Source organism: Chlorocebus sabaeus, unplaced genomic scaffold, assembly GCF_047675955.1.
Source record: "Chlorocebus sabaeus isolate Y175 unplaced genomic scaffold, mChlSab1.0.hap1 unalloc_scaffold_26, whole genome shotgun sequence".
Classification (NCBI taxonomy): domain Eukaryota; kingdom Metazoa; phylum Chordata; class Mammalia; order Primates; family Cercopithecidae; genus Chlorocebus; species Chlorocebus sabaeus.
Window position 1 is genome coordinate 1,071,695 of NW_027327548.1, and position 27,832 is coordinate 1,099,526.

The window sequence follows — 27,832 nt, forward strand, 5'->3', positions numbered from 1 at the left end:
GGTGAAAAAGGAAATATCTTCCGTTCAAAACTGGAAAGAAGCTTTCTGAGAAACTGCTCTGTGTTCTCTGAATTCATCTCACAGAGTTACATCTTTCCCTTCAAGAAGCCTTTCGCTAAGGCTGTTCTTGTGGAACTGGCAAAGGGATATTTCGAAGCTCATAGAGGGCTATGCTGAAAAAGGAAATATCTTCTGTTCAAAACTGGAAAGAAGCATTCTGAGAAACTGCTCTGTGTTCTCTGAATTCATCTCACAGAGTCACATCTATCCCTTCAAGAAGCCTTTCGCTAAGGCTGTTCTTGTGGGACTGGCAAAGGGATATTTGGAAGCCCATAGAGGGCTATGGTGAAAAAGGAAATATCTTCCTTTCAAAACTGGAAAGAAGCTTTCTGAGAAACTGCTCTGTGTTCTGTTAATTCATATCACAGAGCTACATCTTTCCCTTCAAGAAGCCTTTCGCTAAGGCTGTTCTTGTGGAATTGGCAAAGTGATATTTGGAAGCCCATAGAGGGCTGTGGTGAAAAAGGAAATATCTTCCGTTCAAAACTGGAAAGAAGCTTTCTGAGAAACTGCTGTGTGTTCTGTTAGTTCATCTCACACAGTTACATCTTTCCCTTCAAGAAGCCTTTCGCTAAGGCTGTTCTTGTGGAATTAGCAAAGTTATATTTGGAAGCCCTTAGAGGGCTATGGTGAAAAAGGAAATATCTTCCGTTCAAAACTGGAAAGAAGCTTTCTGAGAAACTGCTCTGTGTTCTGTTAATTCATTTCACAGAGCTACATCTTTCCCTTCAAGAAGCCTTTCGCTAAGGCTGTTCTTGCGGAATTGGCAAAGGGATATTTGGAAGCCCATAGAGGGCTATGGTGAAAAAGGAAATATCTTCCGTTCAAAACTGGAAAGAAGCTTTGTGAGAAACTGCTCTGTGTTCTCTGAATTCATCTCACAGAGTTACATCTTTCCCTTCAAGAAGCCTTTCGCTAAGGCTGTTCTTGTGGAACTGGCAAAGGGATATTTCGAAGCTCATAGAGGGCTATGGTGAAAAAGGAAATATCTTCCGTTCAAAACTGGAAAGAAGCTTTCTGAGAAACTGCTCTGTGTTCTCTGAATTCATCTCACAGAGTTACATCTATCCCTTCAAGAAGCCTTTCGCTAAGGCTATTCTTGTGGGACTGGCAAAGGGATATTTGGAAGCCCATAGAGGGCTAAGGTGAAAAAGAAAATATATTCCGTTCAAAACTGTAAAGAAGCTTTCTGAGAAACTGCTCTGTGTTCTGTTAATTCATATCACAGAGCTACATCTTTCCCTTCAAGAAGCCTTTCGCTAAGGCTGTTCTTGTGGAATTGGCAAAGTGATATTTGGAAGCCCATAGAGGGCTATGGCGAAAAAGGAAATATCTTCCGTTCAAAACTGGAAAGAAGCTTTCTGAGAAACTGTTCTGTGTTCTGCTAGTTCATCTCACAGAGTTACATCTTTCCCTTCAAGAAACCTTTCGCTAAGGCTGTTCTTGTGGAATTAGCAAAGGGATATTTGGAAGCCCTTAGAGGGCTATGGTGAAAAAGGAAATATCTTCCGTTCAAAACTGGAAAGAAGCTTTCTGAGAAACTGCTCTGTGTTCTCTGAATTCATCTCACAGAGTTACATCTTTCCCTTCAAGAAGCCTTTCGCTAAGGCTGTTCTTGTGGAACTGGCAAAGGGATATTTGGAAGCCCATAGAGGGCTATGGTGAAAAAGGAAATATCTTCCGTTCAAAACTGGAAAGAAGCTTTCTGAGAAACTGCTCTGTGTTCTGTTAATTCATCTCACGGAGATACATCTTTCCCTTCAAGAGGCCTTTTGCTAAGGCTGTTCTTATGGAATTGGCAAAGGGATATTTTGTAGCCCATAGAGGGCTATGGTTGAAAAAGGAAATATCTTCCGTTGAAAACTGGAAAGAAGCTTTCTGAGAAACTGCTCTGTGTTCTCTGAATTCATCTCACAGAGTTACATCTTTCCCTTCAAGAAGCCTTTCGCTAAGGCTGTTCTTCTGGAATTGGCAAAGGGATATTTGGAAGCCCATAGAGGGCTATGGTGAAAAAGGAAATATCTTCCGTTCAAAACTGGAAAGAAGCTTTCTGAGAAACTGCTCTGTGTTCTCTGAATTCATCTCACAGAGTTACATCTATCCCTTCAAGAAGCCTTTCGCTAAGGCTATTCTTCTGGGACTGGCAAAGGGATATTTGGAAGCCCATAGAGGGCTACGGTGAAAAAGAAAATATATTCCGTTCAAAACTGGAAAGAAGCTTTCTGAGAAACTGCTCTGTGTTCTGTTAATTCATATCACAGAGCTACATCTTTCCCTTCAAGAAGCCTTTCGCTCAGGCTGTTCTTGTGGAATTGGCAAAGTGATATTTGGAAGCCCATAAAGGGCTATGGTGAAAAAGGTAATATCTTCCGTTCAAAACTGGAAAGAAGCTTTCTGAGAAACTGCTCTGTGTTCTCTGAATTCATCTCACAGAGTTACATCTTTCCCTTCAAGAAGCCTTTCGCTAAGGCTGTTCTTGTGGAACTGGCAAAGGGATATTTCGAAGCTCATAGAGGGCTATGCTAAAAAAGGAAATATCTTCCGTTCAAAATTGGAAAGAAGCATTCTGAGAAACTGCTCTGTGTTCTCTGAATTCATCTCACAGAGTCACATCTATCCCTTCAAGAAGCCTTTCGCTAAGGCTGTTCTTGTGGGACTGGCAAAGGGATATTTGGAAGCCCATAGAGGGCTATGGTGAAAAAGGAAATATCTTCCGTTGAAAACTGGAAAGAAGCTTTCTGAGAAACTGTTCTGTGTTCTGTTAGTTCATCTCACAGAGTTACATCTTTCCCTTCAAGAAGCCTTTCGCTAAGGCTGTTCTTGTGGAACCTGCAAGGGGATATTTGGAAGCCCTTAGAGGGCTATGATGAAAAAGGAAATATCTTCCGTTCAAAACTGGAAAGAAGATTTCTGAGAAACTGCTCTGTGTTCTGTTAGTTCATCTCACAGAGTTACATCTTTCCCTACAAGAAGCCTTTCGCTAAGGCTGTTCTAGTGGAACTGGCAAAGGGATATTTGGAAACCCATAGAGGGCTATGGGGAAAAAGGAAATATCTTCCGTTCAATACTGGAAAGAAGCTTTCTGAGAAACTGCTCTGTGTTCTCTGAATTCATCTCACAGAGTTACATCTTTCCCTTCAAGAAGCCTTTCGCCTAGGCTGTTCTTATGGAACTGGCAAAGGGATATTTGGAAGCCCATAGAGGGCTATGGTGAAAAAGGAAATATCTTCCGTTCAAAACTGGAAAGAAGCTTTCTGAGAAACGGCTCTGTGTTCTCTGAATTCATCTCACAGAGTTACATCTTTCCCTTCAAGAAGCCTTTCGCTAAGGCTGTTCTTGTGGAATTGGCAAAGGGATATTTGGAAGCCCATAGAGGACTATGGTGAAAAAGGAAATATCTTCCGTTCAAAACTGGAAAGAAGCTTTCTGAGAAACTGCTCTGTGTTCTGTTAATTCATCTCACAGAGTTACATCTTTCCCTTCAAGAAGCCTTTTGCTAAGGCTGTTCTTGTGGAATTGGCAAAGTTATATTTGGAAGCCCATAGAGGGCTATGGTGAAAAAGGAAATATCTTCCGTTCAAAACTGGAAAGAAGCTTTCTGAGAAACTGCTCTGTGTTCTATGAATTCATCTCACAGAGTTACATCTTTCCCTTCAAGAGGCCTTTTGCTAAGGCTGTTCTTATGGAATTGGCAAAGGGATATTTTGTAGCCCATAGAGGGCTATGGTGAAAAAGGAAATATCTTCCGTTGAAAACTGGAAAGAAGCTTTCTGAGAAACTGCTCTGTGTTCTCTGAATTCATCTCACAGAGTTACATCTTTCCCTTCAAGAAGCCTTTCGCTAAGGCTGTTCTTCTGGAATTGGCAAAGGGATATTTGGAAGCCCATAGAGGGCTATGGTGAAAAAGGAAATATCTTCCGTTCAAAACTGGAAAGAAGCTTTCTGAGAAACTGCTCTGTGTTCTCTGAATTCATCTCACAGAGTTACATCTATCCCTTCAAGAAGCCTTTCGCTAAGGCTATTCTTCTGGGACTGGCAAAGGGATATTTGGAAGCCCATAGAGGGCTATGGTGAAAAAGAAAATATATTCCGTTCAAAACTGGAAAGAAGCTTTCTGAGAAACTGCTCTGTGTTCTGTTAATTCATATCACAGAGCTACATCTTTCCCTTCAAGAAGCCTTTCGCTAAGGCTGTTCTTGTGGAATTGGCAAAGTGATATTTGGAAGCCCATAAAGGGCTATGGTGAAAAAGGTAATATCTTCCGTTCAAAACCGGAAAGAAGCTTTCTGAGAAACTGTTCTGGTTCTGTTAGTTCATCTCACAGAGTTACATCTTTCCCTTCAAGAAGCCTTTCGCTAAGGCTGTTCTTGTGGAATTGGCAAAGGGATATTTGGAAGCCCATAGAGGGCTATGGTGAAAAAGGAAATATCTTCCGTTCAAAACTGGAAAGAAGCTTTCTGAGAAACTGTTCTGTGTTCTGTTAGTTCATCTCACAGAGTTATATGTTTCCCTTCAAGAAGCCTTTCGCTAAGGCTGTTCTTGTGGAATTAGCAAAGGGATATTTGGAAGCCCTTAGAGGGCTATGGTGAAAAAGGAAATATCTTCCGTTCAAAACTGGAAAGAAGCTTTCTGAGAAACTGCTCTGTGTTCTCTGAATTCATCTCACAGAGTTACATCTTTCCCTTCAAGAAGCCTTTCGCTAAGGCTGTTCTTGTGGAACTGGCAAAGGGATATTTCGAAGCTCATAGAGGGCTATGCTGAAAAAGGAAATATCTTCTGTTCAAAACTGGAAAGAAGCATTCTGAGAAACTGCTCTGTGTTCTCTGAATTCATCTCACAGAGTCACATCTATCCCTTCAAGAAGCCTTTCGCTAAGGCTGTTCTTGTGGGACTGGCAATGGGATATTTGGAAGCCCATAGAGGGCTATGGTGAAAAAGGAAATATCTTCCTTTCAAAACTGGAAAGAAGCTTTCTGAGAAACTGCTCTGTGTTCTGTTAATTCATATCACAGAGCTACATCTTTCCCTTCAAGAAGCCTTTCGCTAAGGCTGTTCTTGTGGAATTGGCAAAGTGATATTTGGAAGCCCATAGAGGGCTGTGGTGAAAAAGGAAATATCTTCCGTTCAAAACTGGAAAGAAGCTTTCTGAGAAACTGCTGTGTGTTCTGTTAGTTCATCTCACACAGTTACATCTTTCCCTTCAAGAAGCCTTTCGCTAAGGCTGTTCTTGTGGAATTAGCAAAGTTATATTTGGAAGCCCTTAGAGGGCTATGGTGAAAAAGGAAATATCTTCCGTTCAAAACTGGAAAGAAGCTTTCTGAGAAACTGCTCTGTGTTCTGTTAATTCATATCACAGAGCTACATCTTTCCCTTCAAGAAGCCTTTCGCTAAGGCTGTTCTTGCGGAATTGGCAAAGGGATATTTGGAAGCCCTTAGAGGGCTATGGTGAAAAAGGAAATATCTTCCGTTCAAAACTGGAAAGAAGCTTTGTGAGAAACTGCTCTGTGTTCTCTGAATTCATCTCACAGAGTTACATCTTTCCCTTCAAGAAGCCTTTCGCTAAGGCTGTTCTTGTGGAACTGGCAAAGGGATATTTCGAAGCTCATAGAGGGCTATGGTGAAAAAGGAAATATCTTCCGTTCAAAACTGGAAAGAAGCTTTCTGAGAAACTGCTCTGTGTTCTCTGAATTCATCTCACAGAGTTACATCCATCCCTTCAAGAAGCCTTTCGCTAAGGCTATTCTTGTGGGACTGGCAAAGGGATATTTGGAAGCCCATAGAGGGCTAAGGTGAAAAAGAAAATATATTCCGTTCAAAACTGTAAAGAAGCTTTCTGAGAAACTGCTCTGTGTTCTGTTAATTCATATCACAGAGCTACATCTTTCCCTTCAAGAAGCCTTTCGCTAAGGCTGTTCTTGTGGAATTGGCAAAGTGATATTTGGAAGCCCATAAAGAGCTATGGTGAAAAAGGTAATATCTTCCGTTCAAAACCGGAAAGAAGCTTTCTGAGAAACTGTTCTGTGTTCTGTTAGTTCATCTCACAGAGTTACATCTTTCCCTTCAAGAAGCCTTTCGCTAAGGCTGTTCTTGTGGAACTGGCAAAGGGATATTTGGAAGCCCTTAGAGGGCTATGGTGAAAAAGGAAATATCTTCCGTTCAAAACTGGAAAGAAGATTTCTGAGAAACTGCTCTGTGTTCTGTTAGTTCATCTCACAGAGTTACATCTTTCCCTACAAGAAGCCTTTCGCTAAGGCTGTTCTTGTGGAATTGGCAAAGTGATATTTGGAAGCCCATAGAGGGCTATGGCGAAAAAGGAAATATCTTCCGTTCAAAACTGGAAAGAAGCTTTCTGAGAAACTGTTCTGTGTTCTGCTAGTTCATCTCACAGAGTTACATCTTTCCCTTCAAGAAGCCTTTCGCTAAGGCTGTTCTTGTGGAACTGGCAAAGGGATATTTGGAAGCCCATAGAGGGCTATGGTGAAAAAGGAAATATCTTCCGTTCAAAACTGGAAAGAAGCTTTCTGAGAAACTGCTCTGTGTTCTGTGAATTCATATCACAGAGCAACATCTTTCCCTTCAAGAAGCCTTTCGCTAAGGCTGTTCTTGCGGAATTGGCAAAGGGATATTTGGAAGCCCATAGAGGGCTATGGTGAAAAAGGAAATATCTTCCGTTCAAAACTGGAAAGAAGCTTTCTGAGAAACTGCTCTGTGTTCTGTTAATTCATCTCACGGAGATACATCTTTCCCTTCAAGAGGCCTTTTGCTAAGGCTGTTCTTATGGAATTGGCAAAGGGATATTTTGTAGCCCATAGAGGGCTATGGTTGAAAAAGGAAATATCTTCCGTTGAAAACTGGAAAGAAGCTTTCTGAGAAACTGCTCTGTGTTCTCTGAATTCATCTCACAGAGTTACATCTTTCCCTTCAAGAAGCCTTTCGCTAAGGCTGTTCTTCTGGAATTGGCAAAGGGATATTTGGAAGCCCATAGAGGGCTATGGTGAAAAAGGAAATATCTTCCGTTCAAAACTGGAAAGAAGCTTTCTGAGAAACTGCTCTGTGTTCTCTGAATTCATCTCACAGAGTTACATCTATCCCTTCAAGAAGCCTTTCGCTAAGGCTATTCTTCTGGGACTGGCAAAGGGATATTTGGAAGCCCATAGAGGGCTATGGTGAAAAAGAAAATATATTCCGTTCAAAACTGGAAAGAAGCTTTCTGAGAAACTGCTCTGTGTTCTGTTAATTCATATCACAGAGCTACATCTTTCCCTTCAAGAAGCCTTTCGCTAAGGCTGTTCTTGTGGAATTGGCAAAGTGATATTTGGAAGCCCATAAAGGGCTATGGTGAAAAAGGTAATATCTTCCGTTCAAAACTGGAAAGAAGCTTTCTGAGAAACTGCTCTGTGTTCTCTGAATTCATCTCACAGAGTTACATCTTTCCCTTCAAGAAGCCTTTCGCTAAGGCTGTTCTTGTGGAACTGGCAAAGGGATATTTCGAAGCTCATAGAGGGCTATGCTGAAAAAGGAAATATCTTCCGTTCAAAATTGGAAAGAAGCATTCTGAGAAACTGCTCTGTGTTCTCTGAATTCATCTCACAGAGTCACATCTATCCCTTCAAGAAGCCTTTCGCTAAGGCTGTTCTTGTGGGACTGGCAAAGGGATATTTGGAAGCCCATAGAGGGCTATGGTGAAAAAGGAAATATCTTCCGTTGAAAACTGGAAAGAAGCTTTCTGAGAAACTGTTCTGTGTTCTGTTAGTTCATCTCACAGAGTTACATCTTTCCCTTCAAGAAGCCTTTCGCTAAGGCTGTTCTTGTGGAACCTGCAAGGGGATATTTGGAAGCCCTTAGAGGGCTATGATGAAAAAGGAAATATCTTCCGTTCAAAACTGGAAAGAAGATTTCTGAGAAACTGCTCTGTGTTCTGTTAGTTCATCTCACAGAGTTACATCTTTCCCTACAAGAAGCCTTTCGCTAAGGCTGTTCTAGTGGAACTGGCAAAGGGATATTTGGAAACCCATAGAGGGCTATGGGGAAAAAGGAAATATCTTCCGTTCAATACTGGAAAGAAGCTTTCTGAGAAACTGCTCTGTGTTCTCTGAATTCATCTCACAGAGTTACATCTTTCCCTTCAAGAAGCCTTTCGCCTAGGCTGTTCTTATGGAACTGGCAAAGGGATATTTGGAAGCCCATAGAGGGCTATGGTGAAAAAGGAAATATCTTCCGTTCAAAACTGGAAAGAAGCTTTCTGAGAAACGGCTCTGTGTTCTCTGAATTCATCTCACAGAGTTACATCTTTCCCTTCAAGAAGCCTTTCGCTAAGGCTGTTCTTGTGGAATTGGCAAAGGGATATTTGGAAGCCCATAGAGGACTATGGTGAAAAAGGAAATATCTTCCGTTCAAAACTGGAAAGAAGCTTTCTGAGAAACTGCTCTGTGTTCTGTTAATTCATCTCACAGAGTTACATCTTTCCCTTCAAGAAGCCTTTTGCTAAGGCTGTTCTTGTGGAATTGGCAAAGTTATATTTGGAAGCCCATAGAGGGCTATGGTGAAAAAGGAAATATCTTCCGTTCAAAACTGGAAAGAAGCTTTCTGAGAAACTGCTCTGTGTTCTATGAATTCATCTCACAGAGTTACATCTTTCCCTTCAAGAAGCCTTTCGCTAAGGCTGTTCTTGTGGAATTGGCAATGGGATATTTGGAAGCCCTTAGAGGGCTATGGTGAAAAAGGAAATAACTTCCGTTCAAAACTGGAAAGAAGCATTCTGAGAAACTGCTCTGTGTTCTCTGAATTCATCTCACAGAGTTACATCTTTCCCTTCAAGAAGCCTTTCGCTAAGGCTGTTCTTGTGGAATTGGCAAAGTGATATTTGGAAGCCCATAGAGGGCTATGGCGATAAAGGAAATATCTTCCGTTCAAAACTGGAAAGAAGCTTTCTGAGAAACTGTTCTGTGTTCTGTTAGTTCATCTCACAGAGTTACATCTTTCCCTTCAAGAAGCCTTTCGCTAAGGCTGTTCTTGTGGAATTAGGAAAGGGATATTTGGAAGCCCTTAGAGGGCTATGGTGAAAAAGGAAATATCTTCCGTTCAAAACTGGAAAGAAGCTTTCTGAGAAACTGCTCTGTGTTCTCTGAATTCACATCACAGAGTTACATCTTTCCCTTCAAGAAGCCTTTCGCTAAGGCTGTTCTTGTGGAACTGTCAAAGGGATATTTGGAAGCCCATAGAGGGCTATGGTGAAAAAGGAAATATCGTCCGTTCAAAACTGGAAAGAAGCTTTCTGAGAAACTGCTCTGTGTTCTGTGAATTCATATCACAGAGCAACATCTTTCCCTTCAAGAAGCCTTTCGCTAAGGCTGTTCTTGCGGAATTGGCAAAGGGATATTTGGAAGCCCATAGAGGGCTATGGTGAAAAAGGAAATATCTTCCGTTCAAAACTGGAAAGAAGCTTTCTGAGAAACTGCTCTGTGTTCTGTTAATTCATCTCACTGAGATACATCTTTCCCTTCAAGAGGCCTTTTGCTAAGGCTGTTCTTATGGAATTGGCAAGGGGATATTTTGAAGCCCATAGAGGGCTATGGTGAAAAAGGAAATATCTTCCGTTGAAAACTGGAAAGAAGCTTTCTGAGAAACTGCTCTGTGTTCTCTGAATTCATCTCACAGAGTTACATCTTTCCCTTCAAGAAGCCTTTCGCTAAGGCTGTTCTTCTGGAATTGGCAAAGGGATATTTGGAAGCCCATAGAGGGCTATGGTGAAAAAGGAAATATCTTCCGTTCAAAACTGGAAAGAAGCTTTCTGAGAAATTGCTCTGGGTTCTGTTAGTTCATCTCACAGAGTTACATCTTTCCCTTCAAGAAGCCTTTCGCTAAGGCTGTTCTTCTGGAATTGGCAAAGGGATATTTGGAAGCCCATAGAGGGCTAGGGTGAAAAAGGAAATATCTTCCGTTCAAAACTGGAAAGAAGCTTTCTGAGAAACTGCTCTGTGTTCTGTTAATCCATCTCACAGAGTTACATCTTTCCCTTCAAGAAGGCTTTCGCTAAGGCTGTTCTTGTGGAATTGGCAAAGGGATATTTGGAAGCCCATAGAGGGCTATGGTGAAAAAGGAAATATCTTCCGTTCAAAACTGGAAAGAAGCTTTCTGAGAAACTGCTCTGTGTTCTGTTAGTTCATCTCACAGAGTTACATCTTTCCCTTCAAGAAGCCTTTCGTTAAGGCTGTTCTTGTGGAACTGGCAAAGGGATATTTGGAAGCCCATAGAGGGCTATGGTGAGAAAGGAAATATCTTCCGTTCAAAACTGGAAAGAAGCTTTCTGAGAAACTGCTCTGTGTTCTCTGAATTCATCTCACAGAGTTACATCTTTCCCTTCAAGAAGCCTTTCGCTAAGGCTGTTCTTGTGGAACTGGCAAAGGGATATTTGGAAGCCCATAGAGGGCTATGGTGAAAAAGGAAATATCTCCCGTTCAAAACTGGAAAGAAGCTTTCTGAGAAACTGCTCTGTGTTCTCTGAATTCATCTCACAGAGTTACATCTTTCCCTTCAAGAAGCCTTTCGCTAAGGCTGTTCTTGTGGAACTGGCAAAGGGATATTTGGAAGCCCATAGAGGGCTACGGTGAAAAAGGAAATATCTTCCGTTCAAAACTGGAAAGAAGCTTTCTGAGAAACTGTTCTGTGTTCTGTTAGTTCATCTCACAGAGTTACATCTTTCCCTTCAAGAAGCCTTTCGCTAAGGCTGTTCATGTGGAATTAGCAAAGGGATATTTGGAAGCCCTTAGAGGGCTATGGTGAAAAAGGAAATATCTTCCGTTCAAAACTGGAAAGAAGCTTTCTGAGAAACTGCTCTGTGTTCTCTGAATTCATCTCACAGAGTTACATCTTTCCCGTCAAGAAGCCTTTCGCTAAGGCTGTTCTTGTGGAACTGGCAAGGGGATATTTCGAAGCTCACAGAGGGCTATGCTGAAAAAGGAAATATCTTCCGTTCAAAACTGGAAAGAAGCATTCTGAGAAACTGCTCTGTGTTCTCTGAATTCATCTCACAGAGTCACATCTATCCCTTCAAGAAGCCTTTCGCCTAGGCTGTTCTTCTGGAACTGGCAAAGGGATATTTGGAAGCCCATAGAGGGCTATGGTGAGAAAGGAAATATCTTCCGTTCAAAACTGGAAAGAAGCTTTCTGAGAAACTGCTCTGTGTTCTCTGAATTCATCTCACAGAGTTACATCTTTCCCTTCAAGAAGCCTTTCGCTAAGGCTGTTCTTGTGGAACTGGCAAAGGGATATTAGGAAGCCCATAGAGGGCTATGGTGAAAAAGGAAATATCTCCCGTTCAAAACTGGAAAGAAGCTTTCTGAGAAACTGCTCTGTGTTCTCTGAATTCATCTCACAGAGTTACATCTTTCCCTTCAAGAAGCCTTTCGCTAAGGCTGTTCTTGTGGAATTGGCAAAGGGATATTTTGAAGCCCATACAGGGCTATGGTGAAAAAGGAAATATCTTCCGTTCAAACTGGAAAGAAGCTTTCTGAGAAACTGCTCTGTGTTCTGTTAATTCGTCTCACAGAGATACATCTTTCCCTTCAAGAAGCCTTTCGCTAAGGCTGTTCTTGTGGAATTGGCAAAGGGATATTTGGAAGCCCATAGATGGCTATGGTGAAAAAGGAAATATCTTCCGTTCAAAACTGGAAAGAAGCTTTCTGAGAAACTGCTCTGTGTTCTGTGAATTCATATCACAGAGCAACATCTTTCCCTTCAAGAAGCCTTTCGCTAAGGCTGTTCTTGCGGAATTGGCAAAGGGATATTTGGAAGCCCATAGAGGGGTATGGTGAAAAAGGAAATATCTTCCGTTCAAAACTGGAAAGAAGCTTTCTGAGAAACTGCTCTGTGTTCTGTTAATTCATCTCACGGAGATACATCTTTCCCTTCAAGAGGCCTTTTGCTAAGGCTGTTCTTATGGAATTGGCAAGGGGATATTTTGAAGCCCATAGAGGGCTATGGTGAAAAAGGAAATATCTTCCGTTGAAAACTGGAAAGAAGCTTTCTGAGAAACTGCTCTGTGTTCTCTGAATTCATCTCACAGAGTTACATCTTTCCCTTCAAGAAGCCTTTCGCTAAGGCTGTTCTTCTGGAATTGGCAAAGGGATATTTGGAAGCCCATAGAGGGCTATGGTGAAAAAGGAAATATCTTCCGTTCAAAACTGGAAAGAAGCTTTCTGAGAAATTGCTCTGGGTTCTGTTAGTTCATCTCACAGAGTTACATCTTTCCCTTCAAGAAGCCTTTCGCTAAGGCTGTTCTTCTGGAATTGGCAAAGGGATATTGGGAAGCCCATAGAGGGCTAGGGTGAAAAAGGAAATATCTTCCGTTCAAAACTGGAAAGAAGCTTTCTGAGAAACTGCTCTGTGTTCTGTTAATCCATCTCACAGAGTTACATCTTTCCCTTCAAGAAGCCTTTCGCTAAGGCTGTTCTTGTGGAATTGGCAAAGGGATATTTGGAAGCCCATAGAGGGCTATGGTGAAAAAGGAAATATCTTCCGTTCAAAACTGGAAAGAAGCTTTCTGAGAAACTGCTCTGTGTTCTGTTAGTTCATCTCACAGAGTTACATCTTTCCCTTCAAGAAGCCTTTCGTTAAGGCTGTTCTTGTGGAAGTGGCAAAGGGATATTTGGAAGCCCATAGAGGGCTATGGTGAGAAAGGAAATATCTTCCGTTCAAAACTGGAAAGAAGCTTTCTGAGAAACTGCTCTGTGTTCTCTGAATTCATCTCACAGAGTTACATCTTTCCCTTCAAGAAGCCTTTCGCTAAGGCTGTTCTTGTGGAACTGGCAAAGGGATATTTGGAAGCCCATAGAGGGCTATGGTGAAAAAGGAAATATCTCCCGTTCAAAACTGGAAAGAAGCTTTCTGAGAAACTGCTCTGTGTTCTCTGAATTCATCTCACAGAGTTACATCTTTCCCTTCAAGAAGCCTTTCGCTAAGGCTGTTCTTGTGGAATTGGCAAAGTGATATTTGGAAGCCCATAGAGGGCTATGGTGAAAAAGGAAATATCTTCCGTTCAAAACTGGAAAGAAGCTTTCTGAGAAACTGTTCTGTGTTCTGTTAGTTCATCTCACAGAGTTACATCTTTCCCTTCAAGAAGCCTTTCGCTAAGGCTGTTCATGTGGAATTAGCAAAGGGATATTTGGAAGCCCTTAGAGGGCTATGGTGAAAAAGGAAATATCTTCCGTTCAAAACTGGAAAGAAGCTTTCTGAGAAACTGCTCTGTGTTCTCTGAATTCATCTCACAGAGTTACATCTTTCCCGTCAAGAAGCCTTTCGCTAAGGCTGTTCTTGTGGAACTGGCAAAGGGATATTTCGAAGCTCACAGAGGGCTATGCTGAAAAAGGAAATATCTTCCGTTCAAAACTGGAAAGAAGCATTCTGAGAAACTACTCTGTGTTCTCTGAATTCATCTCACAGAGACACATCTATCCCTTCAAGAAGCCTTTCGCCTAGGCTGTTCTTCTGGAACTAGCAAAGGGATATTTGGAAGCCCATAGAGGGCTATGGTGAAAAAGGAAATATCTTCCGTTCAAAACTGGAAAGAAGGTTTCTGAGAAACTGCTCTGTGTTCTCTGAATTCATCTCACAGAGTTACATCTTTCCCTTCAAGAAGCCTTTCGCTAAGGCTGTTCTTGTGGAACTGGCAAAGGGATATTTGGAAGCCCATAGAGGGTTATGGTGAAAAAGGAAATATCTTCCGTTGAAAACTGGAAAGAAGCTTTCTGAGAAACGGCTCTGTGTTCTCTGAATTCATCTCACAGAGTTACATCTTTCCCTTCAAGAAGCCTTTCGCTAAGGCTGTTCTTGTGGAATTGGCAAAGGGATATTTGGAAGCCCATAGAGGACTATGGTGAAAAAGGAAATATCTTCCGTTCAAAACTGGAAAGAAGCTTTCTGAGAAACTGCTCTGTGTTCTGTTAATCCATCTCACAGAGTTACATCTTTCCCTTCAAGAAGCCTTTCGCTAAGTCTCTTCTTGCTGAATTGGCAAAGGGATATTTGGAAGCCCTTAGAGGGCTATGGTGAAAAAGGAAATAACTTCCGTTCAAAACTGGAAAGAAGCATTCTGGGAAACTGCTCTGTGTTCTCTGAATTCATCTCACAGAGTTACATCTTTCCCTTCAAGAAGCCTTTCGCTAAGGCTGTTCTTGTGGAACTGGCAAAGGGATATTTGGAAGCCCATAGAGGGCTATGGTGAAAAAGGAAATATCTTCCGTTCAAAACTGGAAAGAAGCTTTCTGAGAAACTGCCCTGTGTTCTCTGAATTCATCTCACAGAGTTACATCTTTCCCTTCAAGAAGCCTTTCGCTAAGGCTGGTCTTGTGGAACTGGCAAAGGGATGTTTGGAATCCCATAGAGGGCTATGCTGAAAAAGAAAATATCTTCCGTTCAAAACTGGAAAGAAGCTTTCTGAGAAACTGCTCTGTGTTCTGTTAATTCATATCACAGAGCTACATCTTTCCCTTCAAGAAGCCTTTCGCTAAGGCTGTTCTTGTGGAAATGGCAAAGTGATATTTGGAAGCCCATAGAGGGCTATGGTGAAAAAGAAATATCTTCCGTTCAAAACTGGAAAGAAGCTTTGTGAGAAACTGGTCTGTGTTCTCTGAATTCATCTCACAGAGTTACATCTTTCCCTTCAAGAAGCCTTTCGCTAAGGCTGTTCTTGTGGAATTAGCAAAGGGATATTTGGAAGCCCTTAGAGGGCTACGGTGAAAAAGGAAATATCTTCGGTTCAAAACTGGAAAGAAGCTTTCTGAGAAACTGCTCTGTGTTCTCTGAATTCATCTCACAGAGTTACATCTTTCCCTTCAAGAAGCCTTTCGCCTAGGCTGTTCTTCTGGAGCTGGCAAAGGGATATTTGGAAGCCCATAGAGGGCTATGGTGAAAAAGGAAATATCTTCCGTTCAAAACTGGAAAGAAGCTTTCTGAGAAACTGCTCTGTGTTCTGTGAATTCATATCACAGAGCTACATCTTTCCCTTCAAGAAGCCTTTCGCTAAGGCTGTTCTTGCGGAATTGGCAAAGGGATATTTGGAAGCCCATAGAGGGCTATGGTGAAAAAGGAAATATCTTCCCTTCAAAACTGGAACGAAGCTTTCTGAGAAACTGCTCTGTGTTCTGTTAATTCATCTCACGGAGATACATCTTTCCCTTCAAGAGGCCTTTTGCTAAGGCTGTTCTTATGCAATTGGCACAGGGATATTTTGAAGCCCATAGAGGGCTATGGTGAAAAAGGAAATATCTTCCGTTGAAAACTGGAAAGAAGCTTTCTGAGAAACTGCTCTGTGTTCTCTGAATTCATCTCACAGAGTTACATCTTTCCCTTCAAGAAGCCTTTCGCTAAGGCTGTTCTTCTGGAATTGGCAAAGGGATATTTGGAAGCCCATAGAGGGCTATGGTGAAAAAGGAAATATCTTCCGTTCAAAACTGGAAAGAAGCTTTCTGAGAAACTGCTCTGTGTTCTGTAAGTTCATCTCACAGAGTTACATCTTTCCCTTCAAGAAGCCTTTCGATAAGTCTGCTCTTCTGGAATTGGCAAAGGGATATTTGGAAGCCCATAGAGGTCTAGGGTGAAAAAGGAAATATCTTCCGTACAAAACTGGAAAGAAGCTTTCTGAGAAACTGCTCTGTGTTCTGTTAATCCATCTCACAGAGTTACATCTTTCCCTTCAAGAAGCCTTTCGCTAAGGCTGTTCTTCTGGAATGGGCAAAGGGATATTTGGAAGCCCATAGAGGGCTATGGTGAAAAAGGAAATATCTTCCGTTCAAAACTGGAAAGAAGCTTTCTGAGAAACTGCTCTGTGTTCTGTTAGTTCATCTCACAGAGTTACATCTTTCCCTTCAAGAAGCCTTTCGCTAAGGCTGTTCTTGTGGAACTGGCAAAGGGATATTTGGAAGCCCATAGAGGGCTATGGTGAGAAAGGAAATATCTTACGTTCAAAACTGGAAAGAAGCTTTCTGAGAAACTGCTCTGTGTTCTCTGAATTCATCTCACAGAGTTCCATCTTTCCCTTCAAGTAGCCTTTCGCTAAGGCTGTTCTTGTGGAATTGGCAAAGGGATATTTGGAAGCCCTTAGAGGGCTATGGTGAAAAAGGAAATATCTTCCGTTCAAAACTGGAAAGAAGCTTTCTGAGAAACTGCTCTGTGTTCTGTTAGTTCATCTCACAGAGTTACATCTTTCCCTTCAAGAAGCCTTTCGCTAAGGCTGTTCTTGTGGAATTAGCAAAGGGATATTTGGAAGCCCTTAGAGGGCTATGGTGAAAAAGGAAATATCTTCCGTTCAAAACTGGAAAGAAGGTTTCTGAGAAACTGCTCTGTGTTCTCTGAATTCATCTCACAGAGTTACATCTTTCCCTTCAAGAAGCCTTTCGCTAAGGCTGTTCTTGTGGAACTGGCAAAGGGATATTTCGAAGCTCATAGAGGGCTATGCTGAAAAAGGAAATATCTTCCGTTCAAAACTGGAAAGAAGCATTCTGAGAAACTGCTCTGTGTTCTCTGAATTCATCTCACAGAGTCACATCTATCCCTTCAAGAAGCCTTTCGCTAAGGCTGTTCTTGTGGGACTGGCAAAGGGATATTTGGAAGCCCGTAGAGGGCTATGGTGAAAAAGAAAATATCTTCCGTTCAAAACTGGAAAGAAGCTTTCTGAGAAACTGCTCTGTGTTCTGTTAATTCATATCACAGAGCTACATCTTTCCCTTCAAGAAGCCTTTCGCTAAGGCTGTTCTTGTGGAATTGGCAAAGTGATATTTGGAAGCCCATAAAGGGCTATGGTGAAAAAGGAAATATCTTCCGTTCAAAACTGGAAAGAAGCTTTCTGAGAAACTGCTCTGTGTTCTGTTAATTCATATCACAGAGCTACATCTTTCCCTTCAAGAAGCCTTTCGCTAAGGCTGTTCTTGTGGAACTGGCAAAGGGATATTTCGAAGCTCATAGAGGGCTATGCTGAAAAAGGAAATATCTTCCGTTCAAAACTGGAAAGAAGCATTCTGAGAAACTGCTCTGTGTTCTCTGAATTCATCTCACAGAGTTACATCTTTCCCTTCAAGAAGCCTTTCGCTAAGGCTGTTCTTCTGGAATTGGCAAAGGGATATTTGGAAGCCCATAGAGGGCTATGGTGAAAAAGGAAATATCTTCCGTTCAAAACTGGAAAGAAGCTTTCTGAGAAACTGCTCTGTGTTCTGTTAGTTCATCTCACAGAGTTACATCTTTCCCTTCAAGAAGCCTTTCGCTAAGTCTGCTCTTCTGGAATTGGCAAAGGGATATTTGGAAGCCCATAGAGGGCTAGGGTGAAAAAGGAAATATCTTCCGTTCAAAACTGGAAAGAAGCTTTCTGAGAAACTGCTCTGTGTTCTGTTAATCCATCTCACAGAGTTACATCTTTCCCTTCAAGAAGCCTTTCGCTAAGGCTGTTCTTGTGGAATTGGCAAAGGGATATTTGGAAGCCCATAGAGGGCTATGGTGAAAAAGGAAATATCTTCCGTTCAAAACTGGAAAGAAGCTTTCTGAGAAACTGCTCTGTGTTCTGTTAGTTCATCTCACAGAGTTACATCTTTCCCTTCAAGAAGCCTTTCGCTAAGGCTGTTCTTGTGGAACTGGCAAAGGGATATTTGGAAGCCCATAGAGGGCTATGGTGAGAAAGGAAATATCTTACGTTCAAAACTGGAAAGAAGCTTTCTTAGAAACTGCTCTGTGTTCTCTGAATTCATCTCACAGAGTTCCATCTTTCCCTTCAAGTAGCCTTTCGCTAAGGCTGTTCTTGTGGAATTGGCAAAGGGATATTTGGAAGCCCATAGAGGGCTATGGTGAAAAAGGAAATATCTTCCGTTCAAAACTGGAAAGAAGCTTTCAGAGAAACTGTTCTGTGTTCTGTTAGTTCATCTCACAGAGTTACATCTTTCCCTTCAAGAAGCCTTTCGCTAAGGCTGTTCTTGTGGAATTAGCAAAGGGATATTTGGAAGCCCTTAGAGGGCTATGGTGAAAAAGGAAATATCTTCCGTTCAAAACTGGAAAGAAGCTTTCTGAGAACCTGCTCTATGTTCTCTGAATTCATCTCACAGAGTTACATCTATCCCTTCAAGAAGCCTTTCGCTAAGGCTGTTCTTGTGGGACTGGCAAAAGGATATTTGGAAGCCCATAGAGGGCTATGGTGAAAAAGAAAATATCTTCCGTTCAAAACTGGAAAGAAGCTTTCTGAGAAACTGCTCTGTGTTCTGTTAATCCATCTCACAGAGTTACATCTTTCCCTTCAAGAAGCCTTTCGCTAAGGCTGTTCTTGTGGAACTGGCAAAGGGATATTTGGAAGCCCTTAGAGGGCAATGATGAAAAAGGAAATATCTTCCGTTCAATACTGGAAAGAAGCTTTCTGAGAAACTGCTCTGTGTTCTCTGAATTCATCTCACAGAGTTACATCTTTCCCTTCAAGAAGCCTTTCGCCTAGGCTGTTCTTGTGGAACTGGCAAAGGGATATTTGGAAGCCCATAGAGGGCTATGGTGAAAAAGGAAATATCTCCCGTTCAAAACTGGAAAGAAGCTTTCTGAGAAACTGCTCTGTGTTCTGTTAATCCATCTCACAGAGTTACATCTTTCCCTTCAAGAAGCCTTTCGCTAAGGCTGTTCTTGTGGAATTGGCAAAGGGATATTTGGAAGCCCATAGAGGGCTATGGTGAAAAATTAAATATCTTCCGTTCAAAACTGGAAAGAAGCTTTCTGAGAAACTGCTCTGTGTTCTCTGAATTCATCTCACAGAGTTACATCTTTCCTTCAAGAAGCATTTCGCTAAGGCTGTTCTTGTGGAACTGGCAAAGGGATATTTGGAAGCCCTTAGAGGGCTATGGTGAGAAAGGAAATATCTGCCGTTCAAAACTGGAAAGAAGGTTTCTGAGAAACTGCTCTGTGTTCTCTGAATTCGTCTCACAGAGTTACATCTTTCCCTTCAAGAAGCCTTTCGCTAAGGCTGTTCTTGTGGAACTGGCAAAGGGATATTTGGAAGCCCATAGATGGCTATGGTGAAAAAGGAAATATCTCCCGTTCAAAACTGGAAAGAAGCTTTCTGAGAAACTGTTCTGTGTTCTGTTAGTTCATCTCACAGAGTTACATCTTTCCCTTCAAGAAGCCTTTCGCTAAGGCTGTTCTTGTGGAATTAGCAAAGGGATATTTGGAAGCACTTAGAGGGCTATGGTGAAAAAGGAAATATCTTCCGTTCAAAACTGGAAAGAAGCTTTCTGAGAAACTGCTCTGTGTTCTCTGAATACATCTCACAGAGCTACATCTTTACCTTCAAGAAGCCTTTCGCTAAGGGTGTTCTTGCGGAATTGGCAAAGGGATATTTGGAAGCCCATAGAGGGCTATGGTGAAAAAGGAAATATCTTCCGTTCAAAACTGGAAAGAAGCTTTCTGAGAAACTGCTCTGTGTTCTGTTAGTTCATCTCACAGAGTTATATCTTTCCCTTCAAGAAGCCTTTCGCTAAGTCTGCTCTTCTGGAATTGGCAAAGGGATATTTGGAAGCCCATAGAGGGCTAGGGTGAAAAAGGAAATATCTTCCGTTCAAAACTGGAAAGAAGCTTTCTGAGAAACTGCTCTGTGTTCTGTTAATCCATCTCACAGAGTTACATCTTTCCCTTCAAGAAGCCTTTCGCTAAGGCTGTTCTTGTGGAATTGGCAAAGGGATATTTGGAAGCCCATAGAGGGATATGGTGAAAAAGGAAATATCTTCCGTTCAAAACTGGAAAGAAGCTTTCTGAGAAACTGCTCTGTGTTCTGTTAGTTCATCTCACAGAGTTACATCTTTCCCTTCAAGAAGCCTTTCGCTAAGGCTGTTCTTGTGGAACTGGCAAAGGGATATTTGCAAGCCCATAGAGGGCTATGGTGAGAAAGGAAATATCTTCCGTTCAAAACTGGAAAGAAGCTTTCTGAGAAACTGCTCTGTGTTCTCTGAATTCATCTCACAGAGTTCCATCTTTCCCTTCAAGTAGCCTTTCACTAAGGCTGTTCTTGTGGAATTGGCAAAGGGATATTCGGAAGCCCATAGAGGGCTATGGTGAAAAAGGAAATATCTTCCGTTCAAAACTGGAAAGAAGCTTTCTGAGAAACTGTTCTGTGTTCTGTTAGTTCATCTCACAGAGTTACATCTTTCCCTTCAAGAAGCCTTTCGCTAAGGCTGTTCTTGTGGAATTAGCAAAGGGATATTTGGAAGCCCTTAGAGGGCTATGGTGAAAAAGGAAATATCTTCCGTTCAATACTGGAAAGAAGCTTTCTGAGAAACTGCTCTGTGTTCTCTGAATTCATCTCACAGAGTTACATCTTTCCCTTCAAGACGCCTTTCGCTAAGGCTGTTCTTGTGGAACTGGCAAAGGGATATTTCGAAGCTCATAGAGGGCTATGCTGAAAAAGGAAATATCTTCCGTTCAAAACTGGAAAGAAGCTTTCTGAGAAACTGCTCTGTGTTCTGTTAATTCATATCACAGAGCTACATCTTTCCCTTCAAGAAGCCTTTCGCTAAGGCTGTTCTTGTGGAATTGGCAAAGTGATATTTGGAAGCCCATAAAGGGCTATGGTGAAAAAGGAATTATCTTCCGTTCAAAACTGGAAAGAAGCTTTCTGAGAAACTGTTCTGTGTTCTGTTAGTTCATCTCACAGAGTTACATCTTTCCCTTCAAGAAGCCTTTCGCTAAGGCTGTTCTTGTGGAATTAGCAAAGGGATATTTGGAAGCCCTTAGAGGGCTATGGTGAAAAAGGAAATATCTTCCGTTCAAAACTGGAAAGAAGCTTTCTGAGAAACTGCTCTGTGTTCTCTGAATTCATCTCACAGAGTTACATCTTTCCCTTCAAGAAGCCTTTCGCCTAGGCTGTTCTTCTGGAACTGGCAAAGGGATATTTGGAAGCCCATAGAGGGCTATGGTGAAAAAGAAAATATCTTCCGTTCAAAACTGGAAAGAAGCTTTCTGAGAAACTGCTCTGTGTTCTGTGAATTCATATCACAGGGCTACATCTTTACCTTCAAGAAGCCTTTCGCTAAGGCTGTTCTTGCGGAATTGGCAAAGGGATATTTGGAAGCCCATAAAGGGCTATGGTGAAAAAGGAATTATCTTCCGTTCAAAACTGGAAAGAAGCTTTCTGAGAAACTGTTCTGTGTTCTGTTAGTTCATCTCACAGAGTTACATCTTTCCCTTCAAGAAGCCTTTCGCTAAGGCTGTTCTTGTGGAATTAGCAAAGGGATATTTGGAAGCCCTTAGAGGGCTATGGTGAAAAAGGAAATATCTTCCGTTCAAAACTGGAAAGAAGCTTTCTGAGAACCTGCTCTATGTTCTCTGAATTCATCTCACAGAGTTACATCTATCCCTTCAAGAAGCCTTTCGCTAAGGCTGTTCTTGTGGGACTGGCAAAAGGATATTTGGAAGCCCATAGAGGGCTATGGTGAAAAAGAAAATATCTTCCGTTCAAAACTGGAAAGAAGCTTTCTGAGAAACTGCTCTGTGTTCTGTTAATCCATCTCACAGAGTTACATCTTTCCCTTCAAGAAGCCTTTCGCTAAGGCTGTTCTTGTGGAACTGGCAAAGGGATATTTGGAAGCCCTTAGAGGGCAATGATGAAAAAGGAAATATCTTCCGTTCAATACTGGAAAGAAGCTTTCTGAGAAACTGCTCTGTGTTCTCTGAATTCATCTCACAGAGTTACATCTTTCCCTTCAAGAAGCCTTTCGCCTAGGCTGTTCTTGTGGAACTGGCAAAGGGATATTTGGAAGCCCATAGAGGGCTATGGTGAAAAAGGAAATATCTCCCGTTCAAAACTGGAAAGAAGCTTTCTGAGAAACTGCTCTGTGTTCTGTTAATCCATCTCACAGAGTTACATCTTTCCCTTCAAGAAGCCTTTCGCTAAGGCTGTTCTTGTGGAATTGGCAAAGGGATATTTGGAAGCCCATAGAGGGCTATGGTGAAAAATTAAATATCTTCCGTTCAAAACTGGAAAGAAGCTTTCTGAGAAACTGCTCTGTGTTCTCTGAATTCATCTCACAGAGTTACATCTTTCCTTCAAGAAGCATTTCGCTAAGGCTGTTCTTGTGGAACTGGCAAAGGGATATTTGGAAGCCCTTAGAGGGCTATGGTGAGAAAGGAAATATCTGCCGTTCAAAACTGGAAAGAAGGTTTCTGAGAAACTGCTCTGTGTTCTCTGAATTCGTCTCACAGAGTTACATCTTTCCCTTCAAGAAGCCTTTCGCTAAGGCTGTTCTTGTGGAACTGGCAAAGGGATATTTGGAAGCCCATAGATGGCTATGGTGAAAAAGGAAATATCTCCCGTTCAAAACTGGAAAGAAGCTTTCTGAGAAACTGTTCTGTGTTCTGTTAGTTCATCTCACAGAGTTACATCTTTCCCTTCAAGAAGCCTTTCGCTAAGGCTGTTCTTGTGGAATTAGCAAAGGGATATTTGGAAGCACTTAGAGGGCTATGGTGAAAAAGGAAATATCTTCCGTTCAAAACTGGAAAGAAGCTTTCTGAGAAACTGCTCTGTGTTCTCTGAATACATCTCACAGAGCTACATCTTTACCTTCAAGAAGCCTTTCGCTAAGGGTGTTCTTGCGGAATTGGCAAAGGGATATTTGGAAGCCCATAGAGGGCTATGGTGAAAAAGGAAATATCTTCCGTTCAAAACTGGAAAGAAGCTTTCTGAGAAACTGCTCTGTGTTCTGTTAGTTCATCTCACAGAGTTATATCTTTCCCTTCAAGAAGCCTTTCGCTAAGTCTGCTCTTCTGGAATTGGCAAAGGGATATTTGGAAGCCCATAGAGGGCTAGGGTGAAAAAGGAAATATCTTCCGTTCAAAACTGGAAAGAAGCTTTCTGAGAAACTGCTCTGTGTTCTGTTAATCCATCTCACAGAGTTACATCTTTCCCTTCAAGAAGCCTTTCGCTAAGGCTGTTCTTGTGGAATTGGCAAAGGGATATTTGGAAGCCCATAGAGGGATATGGTGAAAAAGGAAATATCTTCCGTTCAAAACTGGAAAGAAGCTTTCTGAGAAACTGCTCTGTGTTCTGTTAGTTCATCTCACAGAGTTACATCTTTCCCTTCAAGAAGCCTTTCGCTAAGGCTGTTCTTGTGGAACTGGCAAAGGGATATTTGCAAGCCCATAGAGGGCTATGGTGAGAAAGGAAATATCTTCCGTTCAAAACTGGAAAGAAGCTTTCTGAGAAACTGCTCTGTGTTCTCTGAATTCATCTCACAGAGTTCCATCTTTCCCTTCAAGTAGCCTTTCACTAAGGCTGTTCTTGTGGAATTGGCAAAGGGATATTCGGAAGCCCATAGAGGGCTATGGTGAAAAAGGAAATATCTTCCGTTCAAAACTGGAAAGAAGCTTTCTGAGAAACTGTTCTGTGTTCTGTTAGTTCATCTCACAGAGTTACATCTTTCCCTTCAAGAAGCCTTTCGCTAAGGCTGTTCTTGTGGAATTAGCAAAGGGATATTTGGAAGCCCTTAGAGGGCTATGGTGAAAAAGGAAATATCTTCCGTTCAATACTGGAAAGAAGCTTTCTGAGAAACTGCTCTGTGTTCTCTGAATTCATCTCACAGAGTTACATCTTTCCCTTCAAGACGCCTTTCGCTAAGGCTGTTCTTGTGGAACTGGCAAAGGGATATTTCGAAGCTCATAGAGGGCTATGCTGAAAAAGGAAATATCTTCCGTTCAAAACTGGAAAGAAGCTTTCTGAGAAACTGCTCTGTGTTCTGTTAATTCATATCACAGAGCTACATCTTTCCCTTCAAGAAGCCTTTCGCTAAGGCTGTTCTTGTGGAATTGGCAAAGTGATATTTGGAAGCCCATAAAGGGCTATGGTGAAAAAGGAATTATCTTCCGTTCAAAACTGGAAAGAAGCTTTCTGAGAAACTGTTCTGTGTTCTGTTAGTTCATCTCACAGAGTTACATCTTTCCCTTCAAGAAGCCTTTCGCTAAGGCTGTTCTTGTGGAATTAGCAAAGGGATATTTGGAAGCCCTTAGAGGGCTATGGTGAAAAAGGAAATATCTTCCGTTCAAAACTGGAAAGAAGCTTTCTGAGAAACTGCTCTGTGTTCTCTGAATTCATCTCACAGAGTTACATCTTTCCCTTCAAGAAGCCTTTCGCCTAGGCTGTTCTTCTGGAACTGGCAAAGGGATATTTGGAAGCCCATAGAGGGCTATGGTGAAAAAGAAAATATCTTCCGTTCAAAACTGGAAAGAAGCTTTCTGAGAAACTGCTCTGTGTTCTGTGAATTCATATCACAGGGCTACATCTTTACCTTCAAGAAGCCTTTCGCTAAGGCTGTTCTTGCGGAATTGGCAAAGGGATATTTGGAAGCCCATAGAGGGCTATGGTGAAAAAGGAAATATCTTCCCTTCAAAACTGGAAAGAAGCTTTCTGAGAAACTGCTCTGTGTTCTGTTAATTCATCTCACGGAGATACATCTTTCCCTTCAAGAGGCCTTTTGCTAAGGCTGTTCTTATGCAATTGGCACAGGGATATTTTGAAGCCCATAGAGGGCTATGGTGAAAAAGGAAATATCTTCCGTTGAAAACTGGAAAGAAGCTTTCTGAGAAACTGCTCTGTGTTCTCTGAATTCATCTCACAGAGTTACATCTTTCCCTTCAAGAAGCCTTTCGCTAAGGCTGTTCTTCTGGAATTGGCAAAGGGATATTTGGAAGCCCATAGAGGGCTATGGTGAAAAAGGAAATATCTTCCGTTCAAAACTGGAAAGAAGCTTTCTGAGAAACTGCTCTGTGTTCTGTTAGTTCATCTCACAGAGTTACATCTTTCCCTTCAAGAAGCCTTTCGCTAAGGCTGTTCTTGTGGAATTGGCAAAGTGATATTTGGAAGCCCATAAAGGGCTATGGTGAAAAAGGAAATATCTTCCGTTCAAAACTGGAAAGAATCTTTCTGAGAAACTGCTCTGTGTTCTGTTAATTCATATCACAGAGCTACATCTTTCCCTCCAAGAAGCCTTTCGCTAAGGCTGTTCTTGTGGAACTGGCAAAGGGATATTTCGAAGCTCATAGAGGGCTATGCTGAAAAAGGAAATATCTTCCGTTCAAAACTGGAAAGAAGCATTCTGAGAAACTGCTCTGTGTTCTCTGAATTCATCTCACAGAGTTACATCTTTCCCTTCAAGAAGCCTTTCGCTAAGGCTGTTCTTCTGGAATTGGCAAAGGGATATTTGGAAGCCCATAGAGGGCTATGGTGAAAAAGGAAATATCTTCCGTTCAAAACTGGAAAGAAGCTTTCTGAGAAACTGCTCTGTGTTCTGTTAGTTCATCTCACAGAGTTACATCTTTCCCTTCAAGAAGCCTTTCGCTAAGTCTGCTCTTCTGGAATTGGCAAAGGGATATTTGGAAGCCCATAGAGGGCTAGGGTGAAAAAGGAAATATCTTCCGTTCAAAACTGGAAAGAAGCTTTCTGAGAAACTGCTCTGTGTTCTGTTAGTTCATCTCACAGAGTTACATCTTTCCCTTCAAGAAGCCTTTCGCTAAGGCTGTTCTTGTGGAACTGGCAAAGGGATATTTGGAAGCCCATAGAGGGCTATGGTGAGAAAGGAAATATCTTACGTTCAAAACTGGAAAGAAGCTTTCTGAGAAACTGCTCTTTGTTCTCTGAATTCATCTCACAGAGTTCCATCTTTCCCTTCAAGTAGCCTTTCGCTAAGGCTGTTCTTGTGGAATTGGCAAAGGGATATTTGGAAGAACATAGAGGGCTATGGTGAAAAAGGAAATATCTTCCATTCAAAACTGGAAAGAAGCTTTCTGAGAAACTGTTCTGTGTTCTGTTAGTTCATCTCACAGAGTTACATCTTTCCCTTCAAGAAGCCTTTCGCTAAGGCTGTTCTTGTGGAATTAGCAAAGGGATATTTGGAAGCCCTTAGAGGGCTATGGTGAAAAAGGAAATATCTTCCGTTCAATACTGGAAAGAAGCTTTCTGAGAAACTGCTCTGTGTTCTCTGAATTCATCTCACAGAGTTACATCTTTCCCTTCAAGACGCCTTTCGCTAAGGCTGTTCTTGTGGAACTGGCAAAGGGATATTTCGAAGCTCATAGAGGGCTATGCTGAAAAAGGAAATATCTTCCGTTCAAAACTGGAAAGAAGCATTCTGAGAAACTGCTCTGTGTTCTCTGAATTCATCTCACAGAGTCACATCTATCCCTTCAAGAAGCCTTTCGCTAAGGCTGTTCTTGTGGGACTGGCAAAGGGATATTTGGAAGCCCATACAGGGCTATGGTGAAAAAGAAAATATCTTCCGTTCAAAACTGGAAAGAAGCTTTCTGAGAAACTGCTCTGTGTTCTGTTAATTCATATCACAGAGCTACATCTTTCCCTTCAAGAAGCCTTTCGCTAAGGCTGTTCTTGTGGAATTGGCAAAGTGATATTTGGAAGCCCATAAAGGGCTATGGTGAAAAAGGAAATATCTTCCGTTCAAAACTGGAAAGAAGCTTTCTGAGAAACTGTTCTGTGTTCTGTTAGTTCATCTCACAGAGTTACATCTTTCCCTTCAAGAAGCCTTTCGCTAAGGCTGTTCTTGTGGAATTAGCAAAGGGATATTTGGAAGCCCTTAGAGGGCTATGGTGAAAAAGGAAATATCTTCCGTTCAAAACTGGAAAGAAGCTTTCTGAGAAACTGCTCTGTGTTCTCTGAATTCATCTCACAGAGTTACATCTTTCCCTTCAAGAAGCCTTTCGCCTAGGCTGTTCTTCTGGAACTGGCAAAGGGATATTTGGAAGCCCATAGAGGGCTATGGTGAAAAAGGAAATATCTTCCGTTCAAAACTGGAAAGAAGCTTTCTGAGAAACTGCTCTGTGTTCTGTGAATTCATATCACAGGGCTACATCTTTACCTTCAAGAAGCCTTTCGCTAAGGCTGTTCTTGCGGAATTGGCAAAGGGATATTTGGAAGCCCATAGAGGGCTATGGTGAAAAAGGAAATATCTTCCCTTCAAAACTGGAAAGAAGCTTTCTGAGAAACTGCTCTGTGTTCTGTTAATTCATCTCACGGAGATACATCTTTCCCTTCAAGAGGCCTTTTGCTAAGGCTGTTCTTATGCAATTGGCACAGGGATATTTTGAAGCCCATAGAGGGCTATGGTGAAAAAGGAAATATCTTCCGTTGAAAACTGGAAAGAAGCTTTCTGAGAAACTGCTCTGTGTTCTCTGAATTCATCTCACAGAGTTATATCTTTCCCTTCAAGAAGCCTTTCGCTAAGGCTGTTCTTCTGGAATTGGCAAAGGGATATTTGGAAGCCCATAGAGGGCTATGGTGAAAAAGGAAATATCTTCCGTTCAAAACTGGAAAGAAGCTTTCTGAGAAACTGCTCTGTGTTCTGTAAGTTCATCTCACAGAGTTACATCTTTCCCTTCAAGAAGCCTTTCGATAAGTCTGCTCTTCTGGAATTGGCAAAGGGATATTTGGAAGCCCATAGAGGTCTAGGGTGAAAAAGGAAATATCTTCCGTACAAAACTGGAAAGAAGCTTTCTGAGAAACTGCTCTGTGTTCTGTTAATCCATCTCACAGAGTTACATCTTTCCCTTCAAGAAGCCTTTCGCTAAGGCTGTTCTTCTGGAATGGGCAAAGGGATATTTGGAAGCCCATAGAGGGCTATGGTGAAAAAGGAAATATCTTCCGTTCAAAACTGGAAAGAAGCTTTCTGAGAAACTGCTCTGTGTTCTGTTAGTTCATCTCACAGAGTTACATCTTTCCCTTCAAGAAGCCTTTCGCTAAGGCTGTTCTTGTGGAACTGGCAAA